The 25,370-nt window shown below is 37.1% G+C and overlaps 1 protein-coding gene and 1 pseudogene across 5 annotated transcripts in view; one reads left to right on the forward strand and one right to left on the reverse strand.

Annotated features, from left to right (window-relative positions):
- FILIP1 (filamin A interacting protein 1) overlaps positions 1 to 25,370 on the reverse strand; it is a 273,424-nt gene that overhangs the window by 182,216 nt on the left and 65,838 nt on the right. For 2 of the 5 annotated variants that reach the window (XM_006931852.5, XM_045057749.1), the window contains exon 1: positions 6,114 to 6,773. The exons of 1 other annotated variant lie outside the window; for it this stretch is intronic. The gene's annotated coding sequence lies outside the window, so the exon portion shown is untranslated. Of the gene's footprint in view, positions 1 to 6,113; positions 6,774 to 25,370 lie in introns of those variants that run through there. 2 more of the 5 variants (XM_003986317.6, XM_023254144.2) reach the window with 2 other exon arrangements.
- The window catches only part of LOC101098793, a 99,242-nt pseudogene that overhangs the window by 52,969 nt on the left and 20,903 nt on the right, over positions 1 to 25,370 (forward strand).

Genomic DNA, 25,370 nt, shown 5'->3' on the forward strand with positions numbered 1-25,370 from the left:
TATAAAAAAAAATAAAATCCTTTTATCCCTATTACCATATCACCTATGAATGTATTTCTGTGTGTGTATGTGTGGGTGTTCCTAAAAACCTTATTTTTTATAAAGATCTTTTAGACAAACAAGGCAAGTTGGCAGTAACTTGATTGTCTTGGTGATGTCAACAGTCTACTGTTTTTAATCAAATTGCCTTTCAGCATTAAATCTTCAGCAAATCATTTTTTAAAGAATGAATTTGGCCAAGTCTGATGTGTTCAGTTCATGGATTTCTTACACCTTTTCCTTACAAAGATAAGCAGCAGATAACTCATCTCTTCAAAGTAACTTGGGAAGATGGTAGTTACAATTAGTTGTTGCAAAAAAAAAAAAAAAAGACTTTTTTAAGTGTAGACATGTAAGGTCTTTGGCCAGTCGGGTAACAATCATGTTCATCTATATTTGAGTAAAGGAAGTAGGTGGCAGAATTTAAGCAAGAAAGCAAAAACAGAAATATCCCTTAACCCTAAGGGCTCAATTACAGTCAGATCACTTGAGATCAATTCTGCCTTCGCTTTACAGTTTTTTAGTCTGTCTTTCACAGACCTCAGAAACACATAAATCACCCAATATTATGCACATTGACACCATTTCCCAAAAAGGAAAAGCAACACCAACCTTCTTTTGACTTTTCAGTGCTGCTGTGGCTTAAACAAAGCTCTCAGGGACTGGGGTGCTGGTTAACGTCCTGTTACTTCATTTCTGTTGGGAGTTTCTCAAGTTCTGCAATCAGCTGGTTAGCGGCCAGCTAGCGCTAACTGCTCAATTCACGTTTGACTTTCCTTATTCCAAGTTCTTCTATAATTCCTGCCTTGCCTTTGAAATCAAACTGCGTCAGCTATTGCCACAGGGAAAGTAGTAGTACTCTTTCCCCTTCACTGATTAGCCAAAGAGTAGGACTGACCATTTAAGGGAAAAGAAGAACATAATTCAATGTATTTTCCTGAGGTTCCTATATTTTTGCCCTCAAGTCTTAATAATGTATTCTGTAAAGCCAGGAAAAGTTCCTATTTCTTTTCTTTTCTTCCTACTTTATTTCTATAGCAAGGTTTTCATTAGAGAATGACAATTCTAAAACTCAGTTTGCCTTATGTTTTAGAAACTTATCTTTTCAATTGGGAAAAATAAAGGAAATGGTCGGGTTGAAACCATAACTACCCGGCATAAGGTTTGTTGGAGCTAAAGCTACTAAGAAACTTCCCTGTTTATAAGTATTTCAAATATTTTTGCTAAATTAAATATACAGAATATAAGTACCTTATAATATACACACACATCTTTATGATATAAGGGTTTTTTTGTTTGTTTGCCTTGGAATATACTTTCTTGTCATGTTTAAGAATGAATAGGATTAAGGACAATGAATAGCAAGAATTCATTTCCATTTGGTAAGGTTAAACCTAGCGTGAGATGACCTTTTTTGGTCTTTTCATTTTTATCTGTTACTAGGTTAGTAAAACAAAACAAAACATCTAAGTGAAGAAATAAAGAGTGATAAATTTAATAGTATATTTTCTATGAAGGAGGAAGTCTTCATTGCCATACGTTACCCAGTGTTGTAGGCTATAAAAGAGGCACCCAAGCACTATGTATAAACATACTTTATCTCCAAGTGCAAATTTAGAAACCGTAGAAGAGTCTATGCTGTGGGTGATTTTTTAGCCTTTTTAGTAATGATTCTATAAGACAGCAGACTGCTGAGATAAGAGAGGGTTTGAAACATAAATTCCGTACTAAATTATTGGCCGGCGTTCAAACTATGTCTGCTTAGAGTACCCAGCAGCAAAGTATGTCCCAAACAAGATTCCAAATTTAAACAATACATTCTTCTGCCTTTCCTATGATCTATGAACTTGAGTTCACAGAATATCTATATCTAAGAATTTTGTATGCAACAAAGATTAAAATAAACAGATAACTACGTTTAGGATGTGATAATAAAGCAATAATAGCTTAAATTCATTGAGAAGTCTACCAGGCAACTAACTTTTATTAACTCATTTAATCTTCAAAACAACTCTATGAGGAAGATAGTATTGTTATCCTCATTTTACAGATGAGGAAACTGAGGCACAGAGAATAATTGCCCAGGGTTGTAGTGAGTGAAGATCTGAATCCAGGCCATTTGACTTGTCTGTGCTACTAGCCTTCCTTACCTCCTACTTCATACCAATATCCTTGCTGTATTTTCAATTCACATTTAAGGAAACAAAATTTATTTTATTAGCTTATCTTTCAATTGCTATATGTATTTAAAATAATTAGGTGCGCCTGGGTGGCTCAGTTGGTTGGGCATCTGACTTCGGTTCAGGTCATGATCTCACTGTCCATGGGTTTGAGCCCCGCATCGGGCTCTGTGCTGACAGCTCAGAGCCTGGAGCATGCTTTGGATTCTATGTCTCCCTCTCTCTCTGCCCCTTCCCCTCTCAAGCTCTGTCTCTGTCTCTCTCAAAAATAAATAAATATCTTTTTAAAATTCTTTAAATAAATAAAATAAAATAAAATAATTAATGTATAAACAAATTTATGTTGCAGTCTTTTACATGTCATATTTCTAACAAGGCGTTACCAGTGTTCTCTCTGAAATCTTTCTGCTAAAACAGATCTCAACCTAAGCTTTCCCCTCACTTCTCAAGCTGCTGCTTTGCTAAAATCCTCATGTATAGAGAAATTACATGAGACAAATAAGTAAAAATATGGATTAAGCAAGCTCTGTAAAACCCTATTTCTTAAGGCGCCTGTTTTACAAAGACATGTTCATCTTCCAAAAAAGAAACACATCATCAGCATTAGTTTAGAATGTGTATTTTGCCACCAAGTTTCACTTCTAACAAAATAAATTTAAAATATAACCATAGGAAAACCATTGCTAAATGAATATATTAAATATTTCACAAATTTCATTGGTAAAATCCTATAATGATTCTTGCTAAACACATGTAGAAGAGTAAATTTAACTTCTTTTGCTATCTGAAAGTATAAAGAGAATGCCTTTCTTTTGGTGGACACAGAAAAAATTGCTTCAAAATCATAATTCATGTTTTATCTCATACAGTGCCTTACTTATGGTCTTCATGAGTGATTAAAAATAAATCTGAAAAATGTCTCTATTTTTAAATATCTAGGGAAAAAAGAAAAAAGGGATCACAACATGATATTTAAAGATTTTAATGTTCCAAGCCAGATTGTTATCCATGACGATCCACAAAATACCATGACTTGAATGAGCAGTACCAAAGGTGGTTATAAATTGAATCTGGTACCAAAAGATGATAAAAGTTATGAGTTATAGCATTTAGGTGGGTAGATGCATACATAGGACAAGCATATATATATACACAGTCTTTATATATAGTTCTTTCTATTTTATTCTCAAGAGGTACATCATCTCCACAATCAGGTACATGAGCATAGTTAGAATTACTTGTAACTTCTCTGTGCATAATAAAACTATGAAGACTTGCCTTGAGAAATTTTTGAGATAAAAAGTTATTAACTGCACTGTAAGTGGCTTTTCTTGATTTTATACCTATTTATACTTTGTCATGTACTCATCATCAGAAATCTAGAGCCAAAAAAGTTGATAGAACATCCACAGTGTGCATGGGGATAAAAAGCTCCATAACCAAGCGATGCTTAGGACAACGCTTTGCACCCAATTGCTTCATCAAATTGTTCTGAATTTACATACACAAACCGTGTCCCAACGTTCCTTAATTCTAACAGAGCACCAAACTGTCTAAACTAAAAAGGAATCACTTCTAAAAGGCATGGTCAGAGATTCATTGTGAAAGTAGAAGACACTGATCTGGGCTTTAAAGAGTGGACAAGGTATCTACAGGAAAAGGCAGGAAAGGTATTCCAAGCAGGGGGAATGAAACAGGCAGGGGTGTAGCACTGAAATGCACACTGTGTATGTGTTTGGAGAATGGCTCCAAATCTGAAATATCTGAAGCAGAAGGACACTTGTTGAGTAATGGGAGGTGAAACTGGAAAAGTTAAGTACATGCCAGATGATGGAAGGTTTTCAAAATACCCAGCCTAGGTGTTTGGCAGCAACCAAGAGTCCCAGAAGATAACTGAAGAATAGAGAAACAAGTAGAGCAATGTTTTAGGAAAATTAATCCTGTGGTCATTGGCAAAATGGTTTGGATGGCAAGGAGGGGTGGTAGGGGGGCCAGCATTGTTACAATCCAGACTGAGAGTAAACGGAAGAGGTCTTAGTGTGGTAGGAGATACAACAATGGAATCTAACAACCCTTATGGTAAAGGGGAAAGGGTAGTTTGCGAAATAACATAGAAACGTGAATTTGAGTGAACAGGAGAACAGAATCCGCACGGTTCATGGAGGGTTTCATTGTTCATATACTGGAGGGAAGCACATGGTCTAACTTCAGCTATTTTTTATTCTCATGAGTAAATTTACAGCCATGAAGACAATGATTCTCAGAAATTGATTCATTTTGAAGAATAGATTTCACTCAAGGCCAAATGCTGTACTCAGTTATCTGCACAGTGTTCCATTAACTCCAAAAGAAATTACATGCCTAGAACTAATGGCAGAGTTTGGCTTTACACATACATTTGTAAGCCAACAATGTGACCCTTCCCAAGATAAAAACAAGAAAAATGTAAAGCATTTTGTTCTGACTTTTCAAAATTTTTTCAAGACGAAGATACTTCATCTCCACTAAAGCACCAGGAGCTTCATTCTCTGATACCAAGGTTACCAGAATGCATTTTGCACTATTACTTGTATACATTCATTATATATGACTAGCTTCATTTACTTCATAAACTAATCATGCAATCAGAATTATGAAGCATTGGACATGCTGAAATGTATATACTATTTCATTTACCTGCATATTCGATATATGAGCTTTAATGAATTTTTCTTAACATAGCAACACTTACTGAAAGGTTGATACATTCTTAATGTCAATAAACAACCTGTTCAAAACTGGTCTTGGGTAAATTCTTTGTTTAAGTTAACAATATAGACTCAAATAATTCCCTTTCAAAATGTGCATCTGTATGTTTTATATTATCCTAAGATTTAGAACATTCATCCAAATTATCATGTTCACTTAAAGGAACAAAATTTCTTATGTAAATCTAGCCCAGTTATAGACACCACGTCTCAATAACCATATCCCAACATTCAGCCACAACTTTTGCCAGAATCAATGTGAAATTGATCACTCTAAGCATTTCTGATAAAATCGCATGGCAACTCATGGAGGGGGAGACAATATACCAACAGATAAAAGGAGGATTTCCTTCGCATGATAGTAGATACACTCATATACACACATATACAACTTTAGAAAGAGATTTTTTCTAATAAATTCAATTTCCATTTTAGAAACCAGAACCTGTTTTATCTATACACAAGCAATTACTCAGTTTATCATTTTCCAAATCACACACACACACAAAAAACATTCTCCTGAATGGTTTATATTCAACAACTGCAAAAGTAGTGATTTTACAGCAGCCATATTTTGTGCCTAGTCAGAAGCATTTGGGGTGACTGTAACGTAACCAGGTCAGAACCAGCACAAGGTGTACCAGTGTAATCAGAGAATCAAGCAAAGGGAAGAGCAGATAGCAGGGCGTCTTAAGTATAGCAATACAAACACCATACAGGACTCTCCTCTCATTTACCACACAAGCTGCTCAGCTAGTTTCAGTAAAGCAACGTTATTTTGCTCCTAGGGAAAAGATCTCTTCCACTGTTTAGCCGTCTTAACTGTGAAAGGAGCTGTGAACTTGTCCTTTGCCATATTTCTGTTACCTGCCAAAGAATGACAACTTGGCAGAAACATTGTGATGGCTATTAAAACATTATAACAATCTTTGTGTTTAAAAAGGAATTGGCGTAATTCTGAGAGAGATGACAGTACTGATTCTTTAAAAATAATTCACAATAATTATGATAATTCCTTAAATGTGTTATCACACAGTGGAAACAGTAAGAATCAAAGGAAACTGACAACACAGAATCTGAGAGAAAACACTTCTTGTAGAAGCAGAAATTTCTTAAGACAGTACATAGCTATTTATTTTGGTCTTACCTGACGGCAGCTTGTTTAACCAAGAGTATGTCCTTTATGGAGGTAGTTTATCCTTTGAAGAACCCAGTGGCTTGTCCCACAGCCCAAGAGAGACTGGAGTCCTGGAAAACTATCCAACCCAAAAGAATACAGAGGAAAAAGCTTTTCCCACTTTCTTTCCTAGGACTGGCCAATAGCTGAAGTCATGCAGGAAACTGAGTAGAGAGAAGGGGAAAGAAAGCAGCTTCTTCTCCCTGAAATCCCGATCAGCAGAAATTGGAGGCTGTTGTATATCTCCCACCCAGACTTTTGTTTAAAAGTTTTTTCAACTGTTGCTAGGTGTTGTTGGGTTCTGAGATTAGATTTCTCGTCTTCTGCTCCCTTCACAACACTGTCGGAGCAATGACTTTGTTGAGGAGCTGAGCTCGCGCGTGCTATATTTAACCAGTGTTCTCAGCAAGTCAAGCCTGTCAACAGCTGAGAAGTTTGGAGCCGGCTTTACTCAGTTCCTCGGCAGCTGGGTTATCAGTGGATATAGCTCTGCTCACCCTGTAAAAGATTTCAGGGAAACCGGCAGACCCTTTTAAGGACTTCTGCTCATTACACAGAGGTAATTATTATTTGAAGCTCTTAAATACAAATTGTGATTTGAGACTTTAAATGTGATGAAGAAATAGCAGCAGTTGTCTTGAGCAGAGCAATTTACCAATGTGCAGTACTTTTCTCAATTAGGCATTCTCAGATAAATGTTCTTAAATTTAAAAAGCCTTTTTAAAATGTATCACAACTGTTGGGAAATTTCACAGAAAGTGATCGTTCCAGACAGTGTTTTACACTGGTGTTTTACTTTCATAGCTAGATGACCTACCCTGTCATATCAGACTTGATCAGTTTAAATACCTGAATGTTATTAAAATAAGGTTAACATAAAGGAATGTCTGTAATACTATGTTTTTGAAAGGAGTAAGGTTAAGAAGGAAAATCTTAGCATTCTCACTCAGGTCATTCATTCAAAGTAAGAAATGGAGAACCCTCCAGGAAAACCAGGGCTTGAAACACCTCTAGCTGTTGACAGACTTGCCTCATCATTAACCCTGCGGTCTCCAAAACCAGAGAAAGGTCCTTCTACTCTGCACTCTCACATGAAGAATGTCTGAAGATATTTTATTCTTATATCCTAAAATAGTATTAATCTGCCAAGATTTAGACTTATTTGAAAAAAAGTGTGCTAAACTAGTTTTGGGGACTATTTATTACATATGTAAGAGGCACTGAGAGAGATCCCTTTAGCACAGGTAAAGTAGGAAGGGACACACACACACACACACACACACACACACACACACGCCATTATTTGTTAACACACTAGAATACTGCCCTGACAAAAACCTCACTAACACCATTATAAGGGTTGGTCCCTTTCCTGATATCAGTTTATCAGTCTAATGATACTCTTTTTTTGACATGCAAACTGAAACTAGACCAAGGAGACATGTAAAGGCATGGATTTAATATTTTGAGCATTGTAAATTTGTGAGAAGTGCTCAATATGCTTGATAACACTTAACTTCTCTCTGGGAAAGGCTACCACTTTTCACAAGAGGGGTTTGTGTGTGTGTGTGTGTGTGTGTGTGTGTGTGTGTCCTTCTTTTTAAAACAATTACCCTCACCTCCAAGATTCACTGACCCCCCCCATACCTCAACCCATTAGAAAACATCTTCCTTCTTCCCATCCCAGCCACCACACTAACAGTATTCATCCTTTACTCTTAATTTACTTACTACTATTCACATATAAAACTGCATTTGTTTGGATTTTTAGTCTTTCTGGGTCTAGGCCAAGCTTGATTTTTTTAAAAATTTTTTTTAACGTTTATTTATTTTTGGGACAGAGAGAGACAGAGCATGAACAGGGGAGGGACAGAGAGAGAGGGAGACACAGAATCAGAAGCAGGCTCCAGGCTCTGAGCCATCAGCCCAGAGCCTGACGTGGGGCTCGAACTCACGGACCGTGAGATCGTGACCTGTTTTTTTTTTTTTTTTTTAATTTTTTTTGTTTTTTTTTCAAGCTTGATTTTTTAAAAAGGCTTCTATTAAGATGGAAGTGTTCTTATGTGAAATTAATTGACTCTTCTAGAACACTAATGGATCTCTTAGAAACAATCTATTCACAGTTCCTAAAAAGTGGATTCTGATAGGAGGTAGAAGTGTGTGACTGGGCTAGAACATGGTTCAGAATCACCACGAGAACTTTTAAAAATTACAAAGGGGTGTGGAGAGATTATTGTTTCAAAAATGTACATATCGCACACAACATAGCCCACCAGGTTGAGAACCATTTCACTGCAGAGGACTCCAGGAATGTATCATTTCACTCTTACTAAAAGTCCACATTAGGGGCACCTGGGTGGCTCAGTCAGTTAAGTGTCCAACTTCAGCTCAGGTCATGATCTCATGGTCTGTGAGTTCTGAGCCCCGTGTCAGGTTCTGTGCTGACAGCTCAGAGCCTGAAACCTGCTTCAGATTCTGTGTCTCCCTCTCTCCTCTGCCCTTCCCCTGCTCACACTTTGTCTCTCTCAAAAATAAATAAACATTAAAATTTTTTTTTTAAGTTCACATTATAGAAGCAGAGAACTTACAGCTCAAGCCAAGATAACTGAGAGGAAATAGCCCACTTTACCTTTATGGGCCTAGATAATTCCATCATGAGCATGAAAGCTATTTCCTCTCTAACTATCCAGACAATTAGGGTTCTCAGTATTTTGTTTTGTTTTTTTTCTTTAGTGAAAATCTAGTCCTCCCACCATTGTTTTCTATAACACTTGGATTAGCAGTCCATTATTGCCATTAGTTTATTTTAAACAATGTGATCACAAGCAACAGCATACAGAGTATTTTCTATAATTAGATACTGTTGCTACCTTCAAATTATGTTCTTTAATTATACTGGCACATGTGCTTGTTTAACTCAGTATTCCACAATAATCAGCCTCTCTTTCTCTATCTCACCCATGCACATGTGCACACATATACACACTTGGATTCTCTATCCCTCTTTATAAAGTGAAATTATTTTGAAAGTTTTCCTCAGGGAACAATTATTCAGACAAAAGAATTTCCTACATAATCCACAGAGGAAGTAGTGCCATTAAGAGCTATTAGAAATTTGTGTTTTGTATACAGTCAACAAGGAACTGATTTTTCAACACATATTGTTAATATATTACCGTTCAGCTGCACCTTTTTCCCACAGTCTTAAGTGTGAGCATTCTAAGAACATCTGATACTTACAACTATAGCTGAATTTCCCAACTTCAAGAATGAGTCATGATAAAACTTTTTAACATGAAGAGAGGTTAATAATATCAATGAGAAAAAACCAAATGAATTAAGAGAGTTGGCACATTATCTCTACATCCATTTCTAAAACCAAAGTTTATTGCATTGGTGCATTTAAAGAGGCACAGTGATTTTTTTTTTTAAGTAAAAAATTAATCAGTTTAACATTTGCTTTAAAATGAAGTTCAGGGGTGGGGAGTTATGAGGGGAGTTTTCAAACAAACATCTCTGTTGACGTTTATTGCCTGGATATAAGACTTGAATATAAGCTCCCAGGTAGTAGAAAATGTTTCTTGTTTGTTCTTTACTGACTACTCAAGCACCACAATAAGTGTTCAATAAATAGGAATGATTGAATGAGAAAATGAACATATGAAGATGAAGAAAACTTAGAGCATATTATCCAAAACTTATGGAAAATGTTTCTAGGTTCTCTGGACACAGTTGGGTCATTATTACCTGCATATAAAAGTTGTAGAAAGAAATTCATAGATTGTGAATTATTTTGAATTTTGTTAAAATTTCAAGGGAAAGTTAATAGATGTCAGGATAATAATAAAAATGCTTATGTAACACTTAATATGTGCCAAGCACAGTTATAAGGGCTTAACATATATATAATAACCCATTACTTCTCACAATAACCCACTAAGTCAGGTATTATTATCCCCCACTTTACAGGCAAGAAAACTGAGGCATAGAGATATTAAGTAACTTGATCAAGGTTGCATGCAAATAAGTAGCAGAATCAGAATTTGAACCAGAGAGTCTGGTTCCAAAAATTTGTGTTCCTAACTACATAACTGCCTCCTTACATTTAGTAGTCCGAGTATCCTGTTCTTGGCAATCACTGAGAGTCAAAAGATACAGGCTTTGCTATACCTGAATAAATATGCTTCTGGCCAAAAAAATATATTTAAAATTCTACAGCTCTGAAGCAGATAGAAAAAAAAATGGCGTAACTACATGATCAGCATAGTAAAATGAAAGCTCATTGGAACTGAAGTCCTGTTGAATACCAGAGAAGAGAAAATTGGACTGAAAAGAAGATAATTGCTTTGAGAAAAAAAAAGCAAAAAATTGCTTGTCTATTTTTAAGCAAAGGATATGAGCTGTTCAGTATTCTCTCTAAAACAAACAATGCATGATGTTCTATGATGAATGAGTTCACTGCCTAATGAAATTCTAAAATTACATTCTAAGAATATAATTTTGGACTATCATTTGATCAGCAATTTTTAAATGTTTACGAGCTATGCATTCACAACCAAAACTTCTCAAAGCTGTAACCAACAATAAGAAAAAAACATAAGATAATATGCGGAGATGAGGGGTGGCACCTGGGTGGCTCAGTTGGTTGAGTGTCCAACTTCGGTTCAGATCACAATCTCATGGTTCGTAAGTTCAAGCCCCACATCAGGCTCACTGCTGCTAGTGCAGAACCCACTTTGGATCCTCTGTCGTGTCTCTCTGCCCCTCCCCCGCTTGCACTCTCTCAAAAATAAAAACTTTTTTTTAGAAAGACAATGTGGGTGATGGCAGGAGGAATCCTCATACATTAACTAGCTCTTTGATATCAGAATGATATTGTTTTATACTTGCTATAGTCAAGTTCTACAATTTAAAAATACTTGCATTTTCTATTAATATAGATATGCTTCTATTTAGATCTTATAAAACTTTAAAAGAAATAGTGCTATTACTTTGTAATATCTACACATATTCATAATAAAATAACTACGTTGTTCTGTTCATTATAAAACCAATACTGTGTCACACCTACATTTATTCATAAAATATTCAGTTAAATCATTTATTTTCCCAACAGCTTCAGAGAAAAGAGAGCCAAGATTAGGTTTTTAGGAAGTTATAAGATAATTATATTTTTGCATTTACATGAGCAAAGGAAGCATTTACATGCTTATATTAGACATTAAAATCCTCACTTCCTGTTTATGTGCTTGAAATTGGGTGAACAGAATTTAATTCTGAAAGTTATTATAGGACCATATTCTGCAGACGTTGAAAGATCGCAAGCATCCTACTTTACAACAGAGTCAGCTAACATTATCCTGAGTGTATTTCCTTCTTCCTTCCTATTCCAGAGTCATTCCTCACTCATGTTCAATGCTTTAATTCTTAGTTGTAATAGACGACTAGACAATTTTCTACAAGTCTTCAAGAAATAGACTCTGAATTAGGAAACCAGTGATTGGGCAGAGAACTATGAATAATAATGCACCTTTTTCCACAGAGCTTATGGGTTTGTATGTATATGCTATATAGATAAACTACAGTTAACTCTGCAAAACAGGCTGCCTTGAAAACACAGTGGTTAAGACCTCTGATTCTGGAGTCAGGCAAAACTAGTTTGAATTCAGACTCCATTATTTATTACCTGTGTGAACTTAGAAAATTACTTTGTTTCACCTAAGACTACCTCTTCTGTAAGAGTAATAAAAGAATTTAAGACTATTTATAATAGCTGAACACTAGAAACTTTCTGAGTGCTTTCTACAATTGAATGGGTACATTATGATATAGTCAGATAATGGCATGCTAAACAGCAAGGAGAATGAACAGTCTACAACTATATGCAACAATATGGATAAATCTCTCAAACAAAATGTCAAATGAAAGAAACCAGACCCAAAGCAATACATTATATGAATGCATACACACCAAGTTCAAGAACAGGCAAAATAAATCTATGGTGTTAGAAGTTAGAATAGCAGTTACCCTTGGAAGGTGGGGACACAACTGGAAATGGGCACAAGGAAGGCTTCTGTGGCATTGGTAACATTCTATTTCTGGCTAGAATTTTTGTCTGTTATAATTTAATTAAAAAAATTTTTGTGTTATAATTTAATAAAAAGCATAAAATTAAACATTATTTAAAATACACAATATCTAAGAGTCCTTACCTGTTGAAATATTTACAGATGAAATAATATAGTGTCTTGGATTTACATGAAAACAATCCAGTGTGAGGAAAGGAAGGGAAGTGGTCAAGAGAATAATGAAACAAGATTGCCCATAACTTGACAGCTATTGAAGCTGGGTAATAGGTGGTCATTATACTATTCTCTCTACTTTCATACAATTTCTTCAAAATAGTGCTTACTATAAATGTTACTTATTATTTTAATTGTGAATATTAATATGGCTGTCATCTTAAAATATCTATACAAACTGAAATCTTTGAATCCAATCAAGTCTTTACATGGAAATAACCCAGCACCTGGGTGGCTCAGTTGGTTAAGAGTTCAACTCTTGATTTTAGCTCAGGCCATGATCTCACAGTTTGTGGGTTTGAGCCCCACATGGAGCTCTGCGCTGACAGCAAGGGAGCCTGCTTGGGATTCTATCTCCCTCTCTCTCTGCCCCTGCCCTGAGCACACATGCATTCTCTCTCTCTCAAAATAAATAAATAAATAAATAAATATATATATATAATATATATAACATATATATATAACATATATATAATAACATATAATATATATAACATATAATATATATAACATATATATATATATATATTTTTTTTTTTTTAGTGGATTAAGAAAAAAAAGTAAGGAAACTAGGAAGGACTGCCTGAAGCAAATTAGTCTTAAAAACCACACGGAGAATAGGCTTCATTCTTGCTTTTATCAGCAAAACTCATTAACATGTTATTCTATCTGATAATGAAAGAGAAAAATATCAAGAAATAAAGATGTCTAGGCAGCAAAGCTGTGGGCCAACAGCTAACAAGCAGTTAGTAAGAGGAAATGTGATCACAAGGGTTCAACACTCAGGGTGAAAAGTTCAGGGTGAGAAATGCTCAGAAATACTTGAATTTAATATCCATTTTACAGCTGAGCAGGCCTTGTGTGCTTAATATTTGCATTCTTTACTTCTTTCATCTGAAAATGGGTCATCACTCACTTACTGGGAGAGCTGAAACATTATAATCAGGGACAGGAAAATGAATATCTAAATAATGAAATAATGAAATAATCTAAAATTTCTGTGCCTCAAAGCTTTCCTTTTGGTCACCCATCTTCAGGACCATGAGGTAATTTAACCATATGAGGAAATGATGAAGAAAATTTTTTCAAAAGCCTAGTGTTCAGCGAGTATAAAATGAATGTAGAAATTGGAATCATTAGGTAGAGCAAAATAATAAAAAAGTGAATGAAAATTACAAAGCAGTAATTTTTTAAAAAATAAATTGAACTCTTTAAGACAATCACAGTATCCTTATTGACTCTTTAGCCATTAAAAATAACATTACAGGGGCGCCTGGGTGGCCCAGTTGGTTAAGCATCTGACTTTGGCTCAGGTCATGATCTCATGGTACATGAGTTTGAGCCCTGCATCAGGCTCTGTGCTGACAGCTGAGAGCCAGGAGCCTGCTTCAGATTCTGTGTCTCCCACTCGCTCTCTGCCCCTCTCCCACTCCCACTCTGTCTCTTTCTCTCTCTCTCAAAAATAAATAAGGATTTGGGGCGCCTGGGTGGCGCAGTCGGTTAAGCGTCCGACTTCAGCCAGGTCACGATCTCACGGTCTGTGAATTCGAGCCCCGCGTCAGGCTCTGGGCTGATGGCTCGGAGCCTGGAGCCTGTTTCTGATTCTGTGTCTCCCTCTCTCTCTGCCCCTCCCCCGTTCATGCTCTGTCTCTCTCTGTCCCAAAAATAAATAAACGTTGAAAAAAAAATTAAAAATAAATAAGGATTAAAAAAATGTTTTTAATAACATTACAGAATATTAAATTATTTAATGACTTGAAAGAAGCTCACTGAAAGTTAAGTGAAGACAGTAGTCAATAAATAGCATTAATGAATTAGTATTATTTCAATGGGGATATAGAAACAGGTAAATAAATATAGATATAGGTATTTCCTCACATACTATGCATATGTATTTCTACAGAAATATATAAATACACACATATATGTATATACATGTAAGTGTATATTTATATCTGTAATACATACCATAATACTTACATGGTTATCATCCATATATTTTCTAAAATTTTTAATTGACATTTTGTTTTTGTAGTAGGAAAATAAGATTATTTAAAATTATTTTTCACTGGAGTGGTTTTCCAATATTTTGCGGAGGTAGAAACATACAGACCTGTGTTTGGCCTGATTTCCCTTTCCTGTTATTATTCAGGAGTTCAGTGAATTTGCCTCAAGATAATGTAATAATTAAACAAACACAGCTGAATTTTGTCTGGTGTGAGTCTGGCATTCAGTTTCATTTATTAAATTCCTCTTAATATTTGCTCACAAGAAAAAGAAAAAGGTCATCGTTTCATGATTCTTCAAAATGAACGAGGGTTGCTCTGCTCTCCATGCTTTTTCTACTTTCATCCTTGCAAATGTTTTAATTCTTCATAACATTACATCACTATGCTTGCTTCTATAACTTTCTCCTCTGGCATTTTCCCTCTGAGCCATAGATTGTGTTTGGGTTCTTCCTGGAAATTCTGCAGAGTGCAGACATTCTGCATAGTGCAGAAAAGGGGAAATGTTTTCACCTTTAGGGCTTACCTGAGGAAAGTGTCCAGCCATTGTGCTGTTGTTGACTTTAAGTGATAGGGGATGGAGAAACACTTTTTGCACTCCCACAGCAATATCTGAAATACGACATCACTATCTGAATATGTCTTATAGCAGAAAGAGCCCTGGGAAAAAAGAGACTTTTCTCTGACCTCAACTAGCAAGATAATTTTTAAAAATGACTTCATCTCTCTGAGCCTATTTCTTCAATTGTCAAATACAGATAATGGAGTTTAATCTACACACCCCACCACCATTCTGGACCTCCCACCACTGCCACCGCCACCTCGGCAACTGCCAGTCACAGTACATAAGAAGATGGGGAGCCAGTGTCACAGAGTGGGAATGAAGTGTGAGAAAAAAGAAAAGGCAACAGGCATTCGTGGGGCCCACTGCCAGCTAAAATTAATTATCTAAAATTATTTTTATTGCTTAAAATTATTTCTATTACCTAAAAATGTGTTACTTGTTATAACCTTTGTTTCAGATATAAACATCTTTTTTTTTTACAAAACATAATTTATTGCTTAGGTTTTTATACATAATCCTAAACTATTAAAAACACTGTAAAAATTGCAAAAATAGGAAAGCAGGAATGTTTATTTTCAAAAATGCTGATTACAATAGTTGTAGTCTTGCTAAAGGGGAAACAATGTTATGGTTCCAGAGCCTAATTTTGCTCATTTATGCCAATAAATAGTATCCTAATCTTCTGGGTCTGGGTACATTTTAGAAATTCTGTCATCTTTAAAGCAAGTGCAGTTCAATGTAAATGTGACTGACAGCATTTATCAGAAAATGAATACAGCATTATGGAAGCAATGGACATAAGCTACTCACCAAAACTATAAACCTCCAAATGTTTTCAGGTATAAATACATAGGTACAAAAACAAGGCTTTGAGGAGGGAGGTGACAGTGAGTGGTGACAGGAGCATAACTCATCCTAGTGGTAAGCCAGACCTGCAAACAAGAAGGCTAGTCCACTAGCTAGTCCAAGACACTAGACCACTTTCCTCAAGAAAATACGAATCCTATGTTTGCCTTTGTGGGATTCAATCAAAATTTGCTATAGAATTTCAGTAATAAACAGGGAGCATGTGCTCTGTGTAAGGCATTCAGAAGCAATGGTTCTCAACAGAGAGTACCTTTGTCTCCCCAAGGACATTGAGCAATGTCTGGAGACACTTGGTTTTCACAACTGAGGATTCTACAGGCATCCAGTGGGTAGAGGCCAATGATGCTGTTAAATATCCTCCAATACACAGGACAACTGCCCAAAGCAAAGAATTATCCAGCCATAGTGTCAATAGTGCCAAGGTTGGAACCCCTGCGTGCACTACAGGATAAAAAAAAGAGTAACACAAACAAGAACCACCCTCAAGAGCTTAGTCTAGCAATGAAGATGAGGCAGATACACAGCAAAATGGACAAAGCAAGAAAGCTCTAAGAAATATACAGAGGGATACCTGAGTGGCTTAGTCAGTTAAGCGTTGACTCTTGACTTTGGCTCAGGTCATGATGTTGTGGTTCATGGGTTCAAGCCCCACATTTCATCATCAATTCTTGATTTAGGCTCAGCTCATGATCTCATGGTTCATGGGTTTGAGCCCCACATTGGACTCTAGGCTGATAATGAAGACCCTGCCTGGATTCTTTCTCTCCTCCTCTCTCTACCCCTCCCTGGCTCAAGCTCGTGCTCTCTTTCAAAATAAATAAATAAACCTTAAAAAAAAAAAACTCCCTTAAAAAAACAAAAAGAAATACACAGAGAAAAAATTACTTGTAGCTTCAGGGCTCAGGGAAAACTTTGAAAAATGATACTATAAGTATCTATCTTAACATCCCTAAAATAACTTAATTTTAAGGCACTATTAATTTTTATAATTATTTTTTACATCAATAAAGATAAACTAACCACCAAATACTTATAGAAGACATCCTCTCTGTTCTTGAAAGTGTATTAAGTTCTCTAAAAAGACAAAGCTGAGTAAAACAGAGCCACTATTCTCTGGAACTCAGAGCGGAGTTACATCTCTAATTCCACATTAACATTATCAAGATTCATTCCTTCAGATATGTCATGAGTACCAATTATATATCAAACACTGTGTGGCACAGGACTTGAAACAGGCAAGTTTTCTGCCCTTGTAGAAATGCCATTTGGGGGAGGGGAAAAAAATCAGACCAACAAATGTATGATTTCGGTGTGTGATTTGTTTCCAAAAATACTGGAAAGTCCAAAACCCCTAAAAACCTCCCTATTAGAAAATACCTAGAAATTCTTGCTAAAATACCACCAACATGCTTTTTGAAACCTAGCTGAACATTAAAGAAGTTATGGAAAAGCTTTAAGGGCCAAAAACAAAAAGGGAAAAACAGAACAATGAGTATAAACTGACAGTGAGGTCCCTGAGGTCTGGGGAGGAGGAGGGCAATTAGTCTCAGAAACCAGTAGATTTTGGTGACTAGGTAGGAATAGGACATGCAGCCTCAGGTCCCAAAGATTAGAATCTGAAACTGAGACCTCTGAATAAAGCTAAGACCCTTGGACTTAAAAAAAAAAAAATTACAGACATAGGAAAATAAGAAGGAAACTTATCCATCTTGGCCTGACTCCAGATAAAGGCAAAAAATGGCCTATGCTAAGAATTCACTACCACAAACCAGGTTTTAGTAGGCTCAATGAGCAAATGTACACTCATGTTGTCTGAAAATCCCCAATCTAGAATTTTAACATGAGAAGCCCTTAATAGGTAATCCCCACAGAATACCTAACAGTTTATGCATGCAGTCTATCCCTTATGACCAGCTGTATCTCTTCAAAAAGCCCTGAGATTATACCTAGCAAATAAAACGTACTACATAATCTTTGTCATCGGTTCTGCCTTCTAGGTAACCCGAACTAAGTTAGGGACTCTTGTAAGAGAAGGCCTATTTGAGGAGCTACTGTTCTACGCTGAGATCTGAAGGATAAGAAGCCTATGCAAACTTTTGAGGGGAAGAGTCATCCAGTAGAGAGAACAGCATGCCCAAAGGCTCTGATGTGGAACAGAGCACAGAATCTTCAAGAAACATAAAGAAAGTAATGGCAGAGGGAAGTCTGGACAGATGCATGCCCAGTCATATAGAACAGAGGTCTTAGGCTTGGACTCTGTTCACAGCTGTGTGTGTGTTTTCTTACATTAGTTGCCAAAGCTGAAAGTAAGCAGATATCACATAATAATTTCTGGATTTTCAAAAAATTTGAAATATCTGTCAGCAGTGGGCTTGTATTCTTACATAGCACCCCTCAGCTGGATCTACCTCCTCGAGGCAAGGTCTGTGACCTCATGTTTACCATTCATGTTTACCATCCCAACCCAGTCTTTTTCATTCACTTATGTTTCTGATTTAGTATCTATGGGAGTTTGAATTTATAGCTCCTAATTTGGGAGCTATAACCATAAATTAAATTTGGGAGTTTAACCATAACTTCATAAGTTATGGTTAAAAAAAAATAATTGGGGCGTCTGGGTGGCTCTCAGTGGGTTGAGCAACAGAGCTCTCGATTTCGTCTCAGGTCATGATCTCACAGTTCACGGGATCGAGCCCCATGATGCACTGACAGCATGGAGCCTGCTTGGGATTCTCTCTCTTCCTCTCTCTCTGCCCCTCCCCTGCTTGCACAGGTGAGCTCTCTCTCTCTCTCTCTCTCAAAATGAATCAACAAACTTTAAAAAAGTTAGATCCTATTCTAAACCCTTTAAATACTTTTAGCAAGGGAATGATATGATCTATTTACATATACTCCACTCATTGTAAAAATAAAAAATAAAAAAAAAAGCAAATAGACTGGAGAGAACCAAGAATGAAAAAGAGGATACAAATGAGGAGACAATTGCATGAATCTGGGTGAAAGATTACAGTGGCTTGAAATGGAATGCTGAGCAATGGAAACAGAGAGCAGTAGTTGGACTTAAAGGGTGCCTGGAATAAGAAAATACAATATTTTTTGATAGATTCTATATTGAATGTGAGAGAGATAATCAAAAATGACTTGTACTATATTATAAAGAACTTGAGGCTTTTGTGGTCAACCACTGAAGGGACATTTACTGATAATCCTTAGTACATGGAGAACTTGTATTGTGGGGGGTACAAATAAAAGTAACTCTAATGCTTTTAAGGAGCTTGAATTCTATTAGTAGAAGTAGGATTGATGCAAATATATGTATTTATAAGTTATACAATGTAGTAGACAACTGTAACTATTAGAGTAATAGTAACATTCATTAAGGGTATATTACATACCCAGTACATACATCTCATTCAATACCACCTGGAATTAAGCACTATTGTCATTCCCATTTTATACATGGAAAAATAGAAACTCAGGGAAGTTGGGTAACTAGTACAGGATCATAGAGCTTGTAATTGGCAGAACTGACATTAGGACCCAAGTGGACTGACTCCACTAGGCATTTGTTTAATGAGTGCCCTAGACTGCTTTATATACCTTTAGTGGAGTCACAAAGTTACTTGGGTTACTGCAACTTAGATGTGCAAAGAGAAATGTAACTCCTTTAACTTGGCTGAAATTGCTTCCTCAGAAGCCTCTATCAGTTGGATAGAGGAAAGGGAATTAAAGTGTCCTCAAGACTGTTTAAAACTTAGCTCCATTCAGTATTTGAAACAGTCTCTTAGGTAATGTTTTGACCTGTCTAGAAAAGAAATGTGGATTTCTCAACCTTCCACAACACCCATGTGAACCAGCACATATGCACGTACAAGATGGTGTTGGAATGGATGGGGGAAGGATGTGGTTTATGTGTGGACAGAGAACCACTGAAGTTCCCCAATCATGGGCTTGATTTCCAGGTCCATCTGCTTGCTGCTGCTCTGCTGGCATTTATGGCTAAACTCCTTTGCTGGAATCATCCTTGATCCTGGTCTCTTAGCTGACTAAAAACTGAACAGTATTCCCTAGTTAATGGAGCCCCGGCAGTTCTGTAAAGCTCCCCACATCTGTGACATTTCCTACATCCAGCCACCTCGCCCAACAGCCCATCTCCTGCCTCTGCTTCAGAACTGCTCCTGTCTCAGTAGCCTCCAGGGCTACACTGACAATAAAATTTACCATCCAAATCAAGACACTTGTGGGAGTGACAGGAAGGTATATTATAACTACAGTGGACAACTGGGGTAAACTAGGACAATCTCAAGCTGGGACACAGAGTAGGTCCTGGCTCTCAAACTAGCTGCTTTGCAAGTTCCCCTTCCAGAAGTTTCAATAACTCCTGGGTTGTATTTATGCTGCACAAGATGGAGGAGAGGTCCAAGACAGCTCAACTTTGAGGGCTCTCCCTAGCAACATTGCACAATCAAGTTCAGAATAGTGGGGTTTAGTCCCATGTTAGTCTCAGTGAGCCCACAAGGCAGTCTCTTTCAGATCCTAAATGGAAATAAGCCCCCCACACACCTGCTCCTCTTCTGGGAAAGCCCAGAGAGGGAAATGGCTCAAATGCCACAGGGGAAGAGGTATCTTCTCTTCACTATGGGAAAATTCTGTGACTCAAGTTTTCCAGACTTTCCCTTTGGTAAGTTAAATCTGAAGCTAAAGGAGACTGGGGGAAAAAAACAAAACTCTCAACTTCACAACGCCTTGCTTTCAACGCTATTGTCTTGGTAAGAAGTCTAGTGCCTGCCCTCTTATCCTCAACCTCTGAGCCTTAAGACTCAGCTTTATGGCACAAAAACCGACACATAGACCAATGGAATAGAATAGAAACCCCAGAACTAGACCCACAAACGTATGGCCAACTCATCTTTGACAAAGCAGGAAAGAACATCCAATGGAAAAAAGACAGCCTCTTTAACAAATGGTGCTGGGAGAACTGGACAGCAACATGCAGAAGGTTAAAACTAGACCACTTTCTCAGACCATTCACAAAAATAAACTCAAAATGCATAAAGGACCTAAATGTGAGACAGGAAACCATCAAAACCTTAGAGGAGAAAGCAGGAAAAGACCTCTCTGACCTCAGCCATAGCAATCTCTTACTCGACACATCCCCAAAGGCAAGGGAATTAAAAGCAAAAGTGAATTACTGGGACCTTATGAAGATAAAAAGCTTCTGCACAGCAAAGGAAACAACCAACAAAACTAAAAGGCAACCAACGGAATGGGAAAAGATATTCGCAAATGACATATCAGACAAAGGGCTAGTATCCAAAATCTATAAAGAGCTCACCAAACTCCACACCCGAAAAACAAATAACCCAGTGAAGAAATGGGCAGAAAACATGAATAGACACTTCTCTAAAGAAGACATCCGGATGGCCAACAGGCACATGAAAAGATGTTCAGCGTCGCTCCTTATCAGGGAAATACAAATCAAAACCACACTCAGGTATCACCTCACGCCAGTCAGAGTGGCCAAAATGAACAAATCAGGAGACTATAGATGCTGGAGAGGATGTGGAGAAACGGGAACCTTCTTGCACTGTTGGTGGGAATGCAAATTGGTGCAGCCACTCTGGAAAGCAGTGTGGAGGTTCCTCAGAAAATTAAAAATAGACCTACCCTATGACCCAGCAATAGCACTGCTAGGAATTTATCCAAGGGATACAGGAGTACTGATGCATAGGGCCACTTGTACCCCAATGTTCATAGCAGCACTCTCAACAATAGCCAAATTATGGAAAGAGCCTAAATGTCCATCAACTGATGAATGGATAAAGAAATTGTGGTTTATATACACAATGGAATATTACGTGGCAATGAGAAAAAATGAAATATGGCCTTTTGTAGCAACGTGGATGGAACTGGAGAGTGTGATACTAAGTGAAATAAGCCATACAGAGAAAGACAGATACCATATGGTTTCACTCTTATGTGGATCCTGAGAAACTTAACAGGAACCCATGGGGGAGGGGAAGGAAAAAAAAAAAAAAGAGGTTAGAGTGGGAGAGCCAAAGCATAAGAGACTGTTAAAAACTGAGAACAAACTGAGGGTTGATGGGGGGTGGGAGGGAGGAGAGGGTGGGTGATGGGTATTGAGGAGGGCACTTTTTGGGATGAGCACTGGGTGTTGTATGGAAACCAATTTGTCAATAAATTTCATAAAAAATAAATATATAAATAAATAAAAAATTAAAAAAAAAGACTCAGCTTTAGAAGTAAAAGACTGCAAATGAAAAATGATTTAAGAGATGATGTGGAAAATAAAATGCATTGGTTTAGTTCTTGCAAAATAAAATAACTAACATATTGAAGGCTGTTGGTTCTCCATCATTTCTGCCTACAGTCAAAGAAGTATTTAATGTCATTCAAAATTAAGATTCTTAACACAGACTTGATGAGATGAATAAACAAATGCCTTTTGTAAGATACTCAGAATGAGTAGCTCTCCAGAGGTCAAAGTTCAGCTGATTCTGGATCTAAGATCCCGTTCTGAATATTCTATGGTTCTGTGATTTTTATCTCTGAAAGGCCAAAAAGTATCATGTATCAGGTTTCCACTTAGGGCTTTGCTTACTCATTTAAGTGTCTCAAATCTAAACTGCAAGTCTTAATGTTTTAGAGTGGCATTAAATGGTGTTCCAATATTGATGAGGGATTCTTGAGAGGTCCCCAAAGTTCGTGATGTTTCACAGGGGCATTCTAATGGGTTCATTGTTCTATGTATTCTATTTAGTGCCAGGCGCTGGCAACCGTTGCATCTTATGTATACCGTTACTTTAGTTGATTTTGGATAACCCTAACTTAAAAACATTCTCTTTACCAATGTGCAAGTTTCTAAATATAAGCAGAAAAATACACAAATGCTGAGTAATCAGGGTTATGGAAGGACCAAACAAGAAGAGGCCAGGTGGAATTTGTCTGGAAAGGTTTTATAATGCCTTTATGATTAATAAACCTAAGGAAAACATCTGAAGCTTCTTTGAAATGTTAAGAATGAACTATTGGAGAACAACTGTGCTTCAAAGAGTAGTAAAGTATGTGAGGCAGTATCTCACTGGGGGGAAAAAGGAATCCTATACTCCCAATAAATTATATAGAAAAGAGGAGAGGGTTGAGTTTGACAAGTTTTGAAGGGTTTCTGTTAACTCATCAACTCCAGCTAGTCCTCCCAAACTTTAAACCCTTGGATTTCCAAGGTAACTTCTTAGGAATTTGCACAACTAAACATTCCCAGAAATGAAGCTCCATATTGCATATCCAGATTAGACAGAGCTTAACAAAAGGAAACTGTATGGAAATCTGGATAGTTCTGCAAAATTTCTTGAGATTATTCATATGATTGAAAAGGGGCTTAAGAAGTCAAGTAAAGGAGGAGACAGTCCGCTTTATAAATGATAACATTAGCAATACATGCTGAGTATCAGCAGTGAGCAAGGCTTGTACCTAGAAGTAAAAAGTTATGTTTGCCCCTTCTTTTAAGATATTTCATCTAGTTAATGTGATAGATATATAATTAGAATACACACATTATAATTAGAACAACATATAATAGGATTAGGACAAAGAATCATAAATATTCTCCTCTAATGCAAGAGCTTATAAGGAAGAGAAACTTTTTTAGAAGGGTCTGAGTAAATCAGAGATTCAGATAGATGTAGATAAAAAAAGCATGCATTGCATCCACGAAGTGGAGATTAGCCAATCTCAAAATATTCATGACTATAAGGACAGAAATTGTGTAGGTGATTGAAATACATCTGTGAGATCCTCAAGTTTTATAGAGTCAAATTTCAAAAATCCCATACTTTCATACATCATACATTAATTTCTCTAAATGATAGGGTCTAAATCAGAGTTTTGCCAATCACCTGACCAAAAAAAAAAAAAAATTTTTTTTTTTTTTGAGAGAGAGCTCGAGTAGAAGAGACAGGCAAAGGAAGAGAAAATCTTTTTTTATTTTTTTAATGTTTATTTTTGAGAGAAAGGGTAGCAGAGCATGAATGAGGGAGAGGCAGAGAGAGAGGGAAACATAGATCCGAAGCAGGCTCCAGGCTTTGAGCTGCCAGCACGGAGCCTGATGCGGGGCTCGAACCCACAAACTGTAAGATCATGACCTGAGCCGAAGTCAGACTCTCAACCGAATGAGCCACCCAGGCGTCCCCAGAGAGTGAAAATCTTTTTTTTTTTTTTCCCAAGAGAGAGAAAATCTTAAGCAGACTCCACACTCATTGTGGAGCCAGATGCAAGGCTCGATCCCACGACCTAGAGATCATGACCTGAACCAAAATCAAGAGTTGACACTCAACCAACTGAGCCACCCAGGCACCTCTTGAGTAAAAATTATTTTAAGCTAGATAGGCTATATAAGGCAGTATTTTGTGCACTGCTGGGAGAAAAGGCCTGGCCACCATTACAGTGGCAAGTAGGGGACCTCTCACTGACCCAAGTGTGTGGGGACCAACCTATGACTTTAGATGCACTCTCCACCAGTCCCTCCCACCTTCCATCTCATGCCTGGTAAAAAGTCACAGATGTCCTCTCTAGCAAGCCTAAGAACCCACCCCACTTCTGGAGCTCCTCTCTTGAGCTCTCAATAGCCCCACCCAGAAGCCAAAAGTTTTGTTCCCCTAAGACAATCTCTCCAAGCAACCTCATGTTCCACCTTCCTCTCCTTTTTTCCATCTCCAAAGGAGCACCAAGCAAATAGTAGATGGTCACATGTGCACCAGATGGTGGTATGTCGATGGGGTAACAAAAGGCCTTTTCCCTTATCTCTGCTTTAGAAATGTATGGAGACCTGATAGTGAGATTTAAATCATACTGACTACACAGCCACCTGCTCAGGCTGCTACAGAGGAGCAGCAGACTCATGGGAAAATGGACCATCCTTAACACAGGGAACAGGCAGCAGAGGTCCCAGCAGCTTTAAAGATCCTCATCTACCATCTGGGTTGTTTAGATTCAAGAAAAGCAGTGTTTTTTTTTTTTAACACAGTTAGACTGCATACTATTTCTTATAACTCTGAGAATAGAATCCCTTGTGTAATACATGAGCATACCAGGGATTTTCAGACATTTTATTTTCCTAAATTGTATTTTATTTTCTAAAATAACTTTTAAAAGTTATTACATATGAAATTGTGGGACTCCTGTGGTGACTTTCCTTCATTCCCGTTTCACTTTTATCAGTGAAGCAGTAGGAGTTATTCAGTATGAGATAGAAGGCAAAATTTAAATTAAAAATTAAAAAATAGACAAGCCTCAATTCCAACACAGACTGCTGAAAAAATCAAGACACTGAAGTATACAAATGTATATGAGGAAAAGTAGGAATAGTTCTAGTTAGGTATATGGTTGAGTAAAGAAAAGAGATGTGAAATCCACACCTTTGTCATTAGCTTTGTGACTCAAATTCAGTGAAAGATACCAAATGGGTGAG

Source organism: Felis catus, chromosome B2 (assembly GCF_018350175.1).
Source record: "Felis catus isolate Fca126 chromosome B2, F.catus_Fca126_mat1.0, whole genome shotgun sequence".
Taxonomy (NCBI): Eukaryota; Metazoa; Chordata; class Mammalia; order Carnivora; family Felidae; genus Felis; species Felis catus.